General features: G+C 38.8%; 1 long non-coding RNA gene across 1 annotated transcript; it reads right to left on the bottom strand.

Annotated features, from left to right (window-relative positions):
* Window positions 1-1,116: 1,116 nt before the first annotated feature.
* Window positions 1,117-11,630, bottom strand: LOC135315467 (uncharacterized). Its single transcript, XR_010374950.1, has 4 exons — window positions 11,102-11,630; window positions 5,463-5,543; window positions 2,927-3,070; window positions 1,117-2,135 (listed from the first exon to the last, which is right to left on the bottom strand). It is a non-coding gene; the product is annotated as an uncharacterized LOC135315467 (long non-coding RNA).
* Between the last annotated feature and the right edge of the window lie 213 nt (window positions 11,631-11,843).

The raw sequence follows: 11,843 nt of genomic DNA, 5'->3' as shown, positions 1-11,843 counted from the left end.
ATAGATCATAAACATGGACAGAGTCCCCCAAATTCAGTGAACACAGTTATATTCTCTGCTTGCCAAGCATGAAACTCAGACCGAAGTTGTTAAACTTGCCTTAAATGCTATAGCGTATTGCCAAAACCACAGGCCAGCGTGCCATATTCTCAGTAACCAGAAAAAACCGGTCAGCTCAGTTTTAGTTAACATCATCTCATTTTAACCAGAGTACTTTCCCTCTGTCAGATTTACCAGGCAGCCTATGCATGCTTCTTATCCAGTTGTCTACACAATGCAAATGGTTGCCTTTCAGATGGTAGGACCTGCCACTGAGATTCCTAGAGATCTGCCTGCAGCAACTGGAGACTTGGTTATCTGCACGAATCCCTGTTGGGCTTATAATCAGTGATGATTTCTAAATGGTCCTGAAATGCCTTTCCCTTTGCTATATTTGTATATGCAGCATCTGGGTGGATGTGCGTTCAGCTCCTTGTTCTGAAATGAAGACTTTCTGCTTGGGAGGGCCTGTATGCCAGGAACTAATGACCCCTGCTGCTGTGTGTCCCTTTTCAATAACCTGCTGTTATTGAACAAGTTACATATGCGAAACCACATCACTTTAGCTCTCAAGGGCTGTGGATTTTTTCTTGTTCCTAAAGAAAGCTGGAGGTAATTAATTTTGACTGGCAATTTCATTTGGTTGTAGGGGTTGTTTGAGAGTCTGATGTGAATGACAACTATCTTACGAATCTTCCAGATAAAATCAGATCAGGTTAGTGAATGACAAGAATATGCAGGTCCATTTCAGGTCAAAATGTCACCTGCAACCTCGTCTTTTATTATCTCTGGTTTTTGAACATTTATTTCTCCACTGGTATTTGAAGACCTGGATTTATCCCAGAGCACCTGGCAAATTAAAGGATGATTTCAAGAAAAATGTAATAATTTTTTCTACTATTCCTTTGGTGCTCTGCTCTGTGGGGCAGGGGTTCTGTCTTTAGACTCTGCTTACCAGAGCAGCATCCTGCTGCATGGTGACAGCTCAGAGGTGTTACATTCATACAAATACTAAGTGTTATTTTTCTTCTGGTCTGACTAACATAAGAACTAACACCAGCATGTCATGTGCTTTACTGAATATCTTTATTGATTTCTGATGCATATACTATAAAAATGTGGTGCATGATCAACAGAAACAACATGGCTTAAGTAGCTTATGATAAGCTTAGATACAGGGAACAATTCTAGAAATAATTGCTATACAGACACGTCCTAGTCCAGGTCTGCAAATCATTGGTATCAGCCTGCCCCAAAGGAGTTATAACATAACTGATGAGAACTGGAAATAATATAAAAACAGACAGCAAAATAATAATTACAAACAAATGCCTTTGAACCTGAGGTGGCTTAGTTCCAGTGGAGGACTGTGATTTAACTGAAGCATTTGGATTAAAAAAAATCCCCAAACAAATACAAAATTAATTACTACGCCAAGACAGAAACAAGGTATTGTATCTCTGTGAGATACTTTTCTGTATAAGTAGATCAGAATAATTATATTCAAGGCAATGGGGGGATGAGACTGAGACTTCTCTGCTAAATTAATATAGTTTCTTGCACCTTCAATATCCCTTTCATACAAATTCCACTAAAGGTGCTCAGGAGAAGAAAAATCACATCCAAACCTGGGCTTCATAAAAAAGTCAGTGCAACTTTTCACATTCTCTGTTTTATACATGAATTTCTGCACTTGCATATATGGAATAAAAAAGCTTGTCTATATTGCAAAATCAAGTCAGGTGTGAATTAAAAGTGATGTCTCAAACCAGTACACCTGATCATGAGTGCTGTCTAGACAAGACCCAGGGCCAACTTTTGATGCAGCAGCTTGAGCTTGGTACACACACTGATGTAATTGGATGGTTGCTGGTATTACAGGACTAATAAAATTCCATATAAAAGTAATACTATATGTTTGTCCATATATGGAGAGGTTAGATGTTTAATGGAGATCCTGGAAAATTTAGCTGAAGAGTGATCAGACTGATGGCACATCTTCTTTCATGAAGGTCTCTTCAGAGAAAATAATGTAAAAGTAAACAGCATTATGCCTTGTTTTGTTGAAGAAGCTCAGCCTTCCTGCACCGAGTTATCTGAGAATAAAAGAGACAAAAGCTAATAGAAGTAAAGTATCTTACCAACGTTCAACTTGCTGTGAGTGTCCTGTGAGTAGAGACGGCACCCGTATGCTACAAGGATGCTGGCAAGATGTGCCGTGTCTCAGGATGGAGGGGTTGTAGTGCACATATGGCTAGTGAGCTGCTCAGTGACATGGGCACTAGTTCTGGTCTTCAGCATGGCCAGTGATGGCTTCCAGAGAGGGTGACCCGGAGGAGTGATTAAACATGCTTTGTAGCTCTACAAGAAGCGCTAGGTGTGGATGGGAAGGTTTCCTCTGGAGACTGTTCACTGCTATTCCTAGTCCGAATTGGAAAACTGTTCTCCTGGTTTCCTTCAAATCCCGCTTGCCTGTCTCCTGTCACTTCACCAGGTCACGGTCAGTCCTGGCCCAGATAGTGGCTATGGGAATCACATCCAACTGCACCCAGCCATGTGCTTGTTTCTTGTTACGGCGGGCTTGTGGGGTTATTCCACTACATGGCTGGGAGACACCTGTGATTAAGTGATGAATTTTCTTGGAGTAAAAGCAGCAGAGGCCAATACTCTGGCAGGTGATTCTGTCAAAGCTGCTGGGTATTTAGATGTGCTCCATTAAAAGCAGTGTGCTCCATAAAATGCAGTATGCATCAGCAGCAAGGAGCTGGATGTTATCTAGTGTGACTGTGAGCGACTTTAACATTTGTTTTGGGATGCTTCCTTGCACCTCCTCAGAGAAATGCAAATACATTGTATGAAAATACAAACATGGCTAAAAATGGCTTACCCTGTACCTCAGCAGGACGGCAGGGTCTGCATCAGAGGTGGTGACATTTCACGGCTAAGAGGATGACAGTGATGAGCAGAATCACTGCAGTGAAGTACAGGGCGGCAGCAACATAACACCAGTGTGAGCTCTCCAAGCAGGTCACTGCCAAAGGGACAAGGGAGAGGAGTATCACCACAGGTAGAAGCAAGTCAGCTTTTGTTCTCAGTTATGGGAGTATGCAAAATCATTTTAGCTAGGCCTTCAGCAGGAATGTGTTGCTGTGTGTGCTATAGATCTAGTACCTGTGGAAAGTGAACAGCAACTTTATGAGGATATCCTTGGTGTTGTGCAAATGCAATTGAAAACACTCTGGGTTTTTTTTTTTCAGCTAAACCTTGTTTTGGAAATTCTTTTCTTAACCATAAATCATGTGCTTGAAAACTGCAAAGTTGTGGGTCCTAACATTTTAGTTATTAATTGAAAATAAAACTTTTATATATTTATACAGGTTTATATGCATATAAACCTGTATATATGAATGTTTATATGTGAAATCACATTTTCAGGGTCAGAAGAGCCCTTTTCTTGGCCAGTCCCAGTTTTTATCATCATAGCTGTTGAGAAGATGCCTAAAAATGTTGCATCTCACCCCCTGTGGCAGCGCACAGCTTTGCCAACACTGCTGTGTCAACACTTTGCCATGCAGTTTGCCGGCAGCGCCCACACAGTGCTGCCAGTGCTTCTCACTCAGGAATATACCCTGCCTTTCCCTTGGAGAATTGCTTGCAATGGTCATGCTATTGTGGGTTATTTTTCTGAGGTTATACAATTGAAGACCCACAAGGAAATCCTGAAGTTCACATACAGGATTTTAAAAAAGCTTTTATAGGTAATTTGAAATTCTAGAGACTCTTTTTCTAGATTGTCATGCTTTTTAAGCACAACAAAGAAATATATGTTTAAGGAGTTGTTAAATCCCTGCTTTCATAATTTTCTGCTCCAACTGTAATCCTGTCCAGGATCTCTGTGTTCTTTTGATCCCCTCTCCTTAACACATTCCAGGCTGATCTGTGTCTGTGGTTTTAAGGTTTCAGTGAAGAATGTGAAGGGACAGAGCTCACCTATAGCATTTATCCGTATGTAGAGCGTATATGGATTTTGATGTTCCCGGAACAAAATTCTGAAAACCTGAAAATGTGGACAGTGTAGGCAGAACCAGAGAAAGGAAGGGAGGAAGTGAGGACTGGGGTATAAAAAGGCAGCCAACAAACAGATGGGTCAATGGCAATACACCAAAACTGCATTACTGACAATACTTTTCATGCTGCAGTCCAGTCCTGGTCTCACTGGCATAAAATCAGAGGACATTTAAATGAAGCCAGTAAATTGGTTTTGCTTTTGTAACAGCAGGACAGAGATCTCCACTTGGCCCACTGTCTGGCCTGCTCAACTGCCACTTTTAATCAGAAAGACCATCTGAAACTTTCAGTTTCTTTTTCTTTGTGGTAAGGCCAAATTAACGCACGAATGGAAACATTTATTCTCACTTATCATCTTCAGCAGCTAACATTTTTTCTATAAATATCTTAATTGTTTTTATGCATTGTACAAATACAATATTTTCTTCTGTTCTTCATTTTTGCCTCATACAAGAGAGTTGCCTCATATCCAGTATATTATTTCACTTTGCAAAACAAAATTTACTTTCAAGGTTGGTTACAGTTTGAGAAAATAGTCTAATGTATCTTAAAATTTTCACTTAAGAAAAGAGAGACATGAGTTATCTGAACTCGTCAGATAACTGTTCAAAACCTAATCTTTGCTCCCTAGCCACCACTTTCTAAAAATAGCTCTGTTTCTGTGCTTTAAATACTATTGCTGACCTGTTCATTCACCCTAAATGCATTTGGAAATGAAAAACAATACATGGAAATTGTTGCTAAAAAGAACAGAAGAGTTTGTGAGTGTCTCTACTGCAGAGTAAATTTTAACGACATGTTGCGTGCACCCCTCAGGGATCCTTCTCTGGAAGAAAGCTGGTTGTATTTCAGAGAACCATTCCCTTCCAACAGCTCAGACATGGACAGTGCCAAATTTTACTCCCTTTGCCCAGAAATGATCGCCAGCAGCATCCCCAGTGGGGATCAATGGATCCTGGGTCCACCCTTTGCTCCCAGGTGCAATCTATGCTGGCAGCACAGAAATAAGACAAAAGCTTGCTAGGCTGGGCCCCAGAGGCAAGGAGTACTGATGGGTGACTCCTCACAGGCTTAGCTGGGACTGAGGGACAAAAAGTTTAGCCTAAAGCAAACCTGGGGGCTTGTGACTCTACCTGCTAACTGTGAAAACACTATCACCAGCAGCCTTCAGGCAGCCCCAGGGAAACAAGCAGCTGGGAAAGTTTTTGAAGCTCTTTTAATTTGCCTAGATCTTATCAACCTCTCTTTGGGCACCCAGCCCTAAGCAACTCCTCCACTATATGTAAATATGTAATTATGATAGTATTAGAAGAGGATAAAAATATATTGAGAAAATGAGAAGTGTACTGCAGTACCTGTATGTGTGGTCTTGCGTGTGCTGTCAGGTCTGTCAGATCTCCATTTCACATTCACCTCGGCATACGTGGTTGAATCACCTGTAAAGGCAAAAAGTGCTTCAGTTAGAGAACCTGCCCAAGACCAGCCCTTGCCGTTCTCATTGCATCCAGGACCCTGCACCACCAGACCTTCTCTGAGGAAACGGGAAGAGCAAGAACATGGAAAAGAGTTTGGTTTTTTTGTTTGTTTGTTTCTGATAAGATTTGCACATCACTGAATGAATGGGCCAAAAAGAAATTACTAGAAGAGTTCATGCAAATAATGATCATGTTGTGCAGTTTTTCAAAGAAATATTAAAAAAAAGTTATTCAGTTACTAAATTATAGAAAAGTAAAAATAAACCCTCTAGGTGACTATAGGTTATCACACACTGAACTACTTTATTATTAATCCTATTTTTTTTTATTATTCCATATCTTATACATACATGTACACATTCTGTCTGTCTTTAAGCAGAAGTTAATCAATGGCAACTTTTTGGCTAAATTATTTTTTTCTATAGTATAGAGTTTTATATATATAATGAGTTTTTTCTCAATAAACTTCTTCCTGTTGAATTCAGATCTTGTACATGGGTACACAATATGCCTGTTTTCTACTGTTTTTTTTTCACAAAGAGGAGCACAGTTACTATTGGAACAAAGCTAAGCTGTACTGCATGTGCATAAAGGAGGGACAAGATATTTTTCAATCACTTATGAATTAAATGTAATTTTAAACAATTCAGAGTAAGCCTCCAAATATAAAACATGCAAAATATAAACACAGTATTTTCATTTCATCAACAGAGTTTTCTTCTTCAAGATCATCCTTCCAAGTATTTAAATGAGGGTTTTAATGAAAGGTTGGTAAGCACCATTGCAGACAGAGTGCAGATTTTCAGTACAAACCATTAATTCAACTTTCTCTACAAAAAAGGGAAAGGAAATCCTGTCTGCAGTTAATTGTCAGCCAGAATAGTCCAAAAGCAGGTTTTCCCCCTCCCTCTGCATTGTTACTCACAGAAGACAGAAACTTGGGGAAAGAAGACTTAAAAATAGGCTTATCTGAATCTTTATTGCCTTGTTAATTTATGACCATTCTCATTTGCTAGAAGAGGAGGTCCTCTCCTCCCACACATCAATGCCCTGGACAGATGCTTTCCATGACTAAGAACCATTTGCAAGGAAAGTTTTCCATATTCGATGCAGAGCTGGCAGGCCGCTCAAATTGCATCAGCCTTCATCTCTGCTGACACGGTACACCCATTCCTCTGGGCTTGGAAACCCCCTGTTCACGAACCAAAGCACCGGAGCAGGTCCTTCACTGTGAATGTTTATGCTGTTTGTTGCAACGAGATCTAGAAACCACAGGGAACAACTGATCTTCCTCCAGTCACTGCTTTCTTCTCTGTTTCTTCCAAGTGCTACTTGTCATTCTCCTTCCCAGCTTTTCCCATTTGTCAGCTGCTCATCAGGATAAAGACCTTCCCAGACCATCCTTGTTCTCAGATATCTGTTTTTAGGATTTCTTTTGGGGGGGGGGGGGGGGGGGGGGGAAGCGCTCCTCTCTATCCTTACACTTGATCTGACTGCCTTTACACACATGAAGAAGTCTTTGCCAGATGCTTGTGCCTCAGAGCATGCACCCATTCATTCAGAAACTACCTAGCATCTCCAGACTCCTTGGAGATAGCGGCCTACATAAATTATGTATGTATTATGCAGACTAAGACATGGCTGCACAGAAAAAATGGCCTTGAGACAGAGCACATTCAGGCAAAATAAAGCACAGCTTTTCTATTACCGGGAGACATGCAAAAGGATTGCCTCTTGCAATACATGGAACCTGTGGCAAGCACTCCAGCACTGACTACAGCACTGTCTCACATTAGACTTTCAAATGTGACATGGTAGAGATCAGCGTACATACTGGGGAGGTGTGGGAGGGGTGTGTGTGTGTGTGCATGTGCTGCTGAAAATCTCCCCATTCTGTATCTGGTGGTCAGTCAGAAGAAAATCCTCACACGACCTGGTAGCCACTAGCATGGTTGTGACACTCATGGTTGCAACCATTAAAAAAAAGGTTTTCACCATGTATTACGAGATTTTTATAAAGAATGGAGAGCATAAAAAATGTCAGTGTGGATTTCCCCAAAGCTGTGGGATTGCCTTCCCAGCCTCCATAGGGGAGAATTCCTATCTGCTGCACTATCAGGAGTGCTTCATCACCTGGGTGGATTCGCTAACAATAATGCAAGCTGGGCTGAAATAGGAATTGGCAACAGGATTTTCAGCAGCAGCCATTAATTTTTGCAAGAACAGGGATGGGTTTCTGAGAATGTTTTGCTTTAACACCAAGAGCTAAGCACTTCTGTCCTTATCTTTGGAGGCCTTGCCTGCCTACACTTGTCTGTTATTATGCACGGATGCTTACACTGGCCATCTGCATAACAGAAGAGATCTGTTTCACTATCACTATAAAAGCAGTGCATACTCGGCTATTTAGTTCAGTGGCCAGTGCTAGATATAAAGCTCAAGGAAGGCAAAGATGTTTAGGTACTTGACCTCTATTATGTAGTCAAGCTGCATCACGTAGGCAGTGCTTTCAAATTCAAATACTTAAAGGTACACCCAGAAGACATCTCACTGCCCAGAGGGTCTCTACAGGACTATTGGCCCAAATCAGCAATATTGTACAATCAGAAAAAACCATGGGAAGAGGTGTAAGTAGGAAGATGACTGCAGGTGTTAAAAGATGGCAAACTGCCCTATGACACAGTTTCTCCTCCATCTTGCAGTATTAAATCTGCACATGAACTCTCAGAGTAGGAGGGAGAAGGAAAGCGGCTAGTGGCAGGACATGCCTGACCGACCCTAGCAGCTTTTGGTAGGTGTGACAGCGGAAGGAAGGAAGGAAGCTGTATTTTTATATCAACTGCAACACACCGTCTTGTAAGGTTGCCTGCTTTGCATGTTTTGCCCCATTTCCCAGGAGCTACTTACATCAAATTTTCTTGCTGATAATGTATGAAATAAGATGGGGATTTTCTTAAGAAAGAAACCAAACATATTTTTCTCTGAAGTGCCATGGGGAAGACAAGCAAATGCAAACTTTAGCAGTGCAAAATGTAGGACAATTCCAGGAACATGGACCATGTGTTCTATCCACCACATGCAAAACTGAAGGACGCAGTGCAGGCGAGGAGGGGAGAAGCAGGGTGCGGAGTAGGAGGGAATGGGCATTGTGGCATGGGGAAGCAGACCAAACTTAGAGCTGTGCAATCAGATAAGACAGCACAATGTTTGAAGTTTGTAACTCAGAAAATACTCAGAGGCAGGGCAGTATGAAACCCTTTTCTTTGTTGATCTAGACTATTACTCCTGTCTCACAGGGGCAACTTTGGCCTTTTCCAAATCTTGCTGTATCAGTCATTTAATGTAAAATACGCATGGAGTAAGACAACAACTGCTTCCTTTGAGCTTTTTCAGGCAGGTGGGTCATAGCTAACTCAACTGCTCTGAACTCACTGTGATGAGGACCACCGTTTCCTGCACCCATGCTCTCAACTATGAAAGCAATGGAGCACATGCAGAAATTTTAGAGGTTGTAAGAATGTATAATGGAAATTTATATATTTATAAGAACATACAAAAAAATTAATAGGTGTTTTTCACTATATCTCTCTAAGATGCACTGACAATATTAATAGGTGGCAAATTCAATATTGATTTAAAGTATTTCTTCATGCCAGATATTAGAATCAGCCTATACAAGTAATTGTTTTAGGATGTTATTAAAATAAAGCATTTATTAGGACACCAAAAGGGATGCAAGATTCACAGAAGTGACAAGAATATTGGTATTACAATTTAAAAGATTTTTCAAAAAGATTATGACAGGGTAAACCACATGCTGTCATACTCTAAGGTGCAAGAAAAAACATTTTGCCTGAAATTTGGTTACTTAATTAGCCCCATAATCGGCCATCAAAATATTTAGGCACTGTCCTTCCAAGCACCACACACTGGCAATTTTCAGAAGTATGTTATTGGGTTAGAGGGCTCTCAGAATAACTTAGAGCAGCAATTTATAAGCATAATTCATCAAAGTGTATTAAAAGCTTTGTGAAAGCACTTAAAACTATAATATACAACTGGAAATTTAAAGGATAGTCTCAGGTGAGAAAACAAAAGAAAATTAGGTGGAACAAACTTTTATGCTCTCAAATTTTGAAACTTTTTGTACAGATGGTTGTACTGGGCACATGTCTGCATCCCCAATAAGTACTTATGGGGTAGTTCTACACCGGGGTACCAAAGATCATCCTGGCAACACAAATCTTCTACTGTGAACTGATCACACTATCTAAGGGGCAAAGTGAGTTAACACGTTAACACATGAAAGACAAAGACATAATAGTCTTACAGATGCTTTTAGTACTGTGTCCCAAGGAGTGAATCTACAAAACTTATTTATACAGAATATTTGCTAGTGTATTCAGGACATATTTTTCTTTCATGCTGTGACCTCTGCATGTTATAATTTTAAATAAGTTTTCCATGCTTAATTGTCTTATAACTAGCAAAGATCTATTTTTTGATCAGAATCTAGAAAATATAACTTGACACTTTTATTTTAAAAACATGAATTATTTCCTACTTATATCCATTAATGGATATCTTTTGCACTTTATTTCTTGAAAATACATTTTTAAAGTAATGCAGTTTTATAGCTGAAGGCATCGGTAGGTCATACAGAAATTGTAACACTACGCTTTTCAAAATTATAGAAACCTCTATTGATTCTTGACTTGTATTTTTCTCAACACAGAACTTTTCAAAGAGAAAGAATGAGACACAGAGAAAAGAGAAAGAAAGAAAGAAAGAAAGAAAGAAAGAAAGAAAGAAAGAAAGAAAGAAAGAAAGAAAGAAAGAAAGAAAGAAAGAAAGAAAGAAAGAAAGAAAGAAAGAAAGAAAGAAAGAAAGAAAGAAAGAAAGAAAGAAAGAAAGAAAGAAAGAAAGAAAGAAAGAAAGAAAGAAAGAAAGAAAGAAAGAAAGAAAGAAAGAAAGAAAGAAAGAAAGAAAGAAAGAAAGAAAGAAAGAAAGAAAGAAAGAAAGAAAGAAAGAAAGAAAGAAAAGATAAACAGACCTAATGTTTAACAGTTTAAAAATATTTCTGGTGTCTAAGAAAATGAATCAATTTAAAATATAAAATGTAAATGTTCTGCAGGAGAAAGAAGTCAATTCAGTGTCATCTGTGCACTGCCAATGCACATGCCAATGAGTTTCCAATAACACCTATTAATATTTTCAATGTCTGATCATTAGTGTGTTTCAGAAACAGCACATTTCAGCCATACTATGAAATCCAGAATGGGATTTTAAAGGTCATTCTTTACTTCTGCTAGAATTCAGTATTCCTTCTATTAATAAACATAAATTTGCCAAGCAAATAGATAAATAAAAAACAGAGTTGGATATTAATAGTTATAAAAATGCTTTCAACATGACTTCAGCTTTTTATGAATGCTTTGATTTAAGAAAGAATGAAAGTTTTTAAGAATATGTCACTGAGCAAAGGAAAAGTAAGTAATATTAAGATGACCATTTTTTACCTGTATCTGAAGTGTGTGAAGTAAAATGCACTCTTTCCTTGGGCGATACCTCTGCATAAACCACCTCACTTGCCATTTTGAAAAGGTGCTTTCAGATCTGCAATCAAAATGGACTCATTGAAGAAGTAGTACCCTGTATGACATCCTTTCTGGCCTCCCCCCCCATCACACCACATTAGGTCAAAAGAAATGATTAGATGTTTGAAAAACGGAAGGAAACTTGATACTTATTTCTTTTTTTCAAATGTAAATTCCTACCTTGTAGCTTTCGATAAACAGTTCTTAATCCTTAGCCCCTTCTGTTGGTGTACGTTCTATTTAGTTATTTATTTTATTTTATTCTATTTTAGTTATTTATTTATCAGATTTGTTTATAATATTTAATATGTTCTACTTAGTATGTTCTATTTAATATGTTTTATTAAAAACAGTATAGCTGCGATTTTTATCAACCTTCAACCCACAGATAATTTTCATTTGGAATCTAAGCTGGCAACATGCCAAGTATGTACATAACCTCCTCAAACCAACAGGACACTAAAATGTATATCAACAGAAAACACAGATCATGATTATTAGATTGCTTTGGTTTGTGATTATCAGATCACTTCCTCCTAAACTTCATTATTTTAGGGTTGAAACCAGAAAGCAATGATGAGAGAATATCTGACGTTGCTGAAACATCTCATTTCAAGACTTTTGAGATAATTTTTTTTTCTGTGTTTTAAATTATTTTTTTATT

Source organism: Phalacrocorax carbo, chromosome 1, assembly GCF_963921805.1.
Source record: "Phalacrocorax carbo chromosome 1, bPhaCar2.1, whole genome shotgun sequence".
Classification (NCBI taxonomy): domain Eukaryota; kingdom Metazoa; phylum Chordata; class Aves; order Suliformes; family Phalacrocoracidae; genus Phalacrocorax; species Phalacrocorax carbo.
The sequence above is the reverse complement of the archived record's forward strand: the minus strand, read 5'-3'. Positions and strand labels throughout refer to the sequence as shown.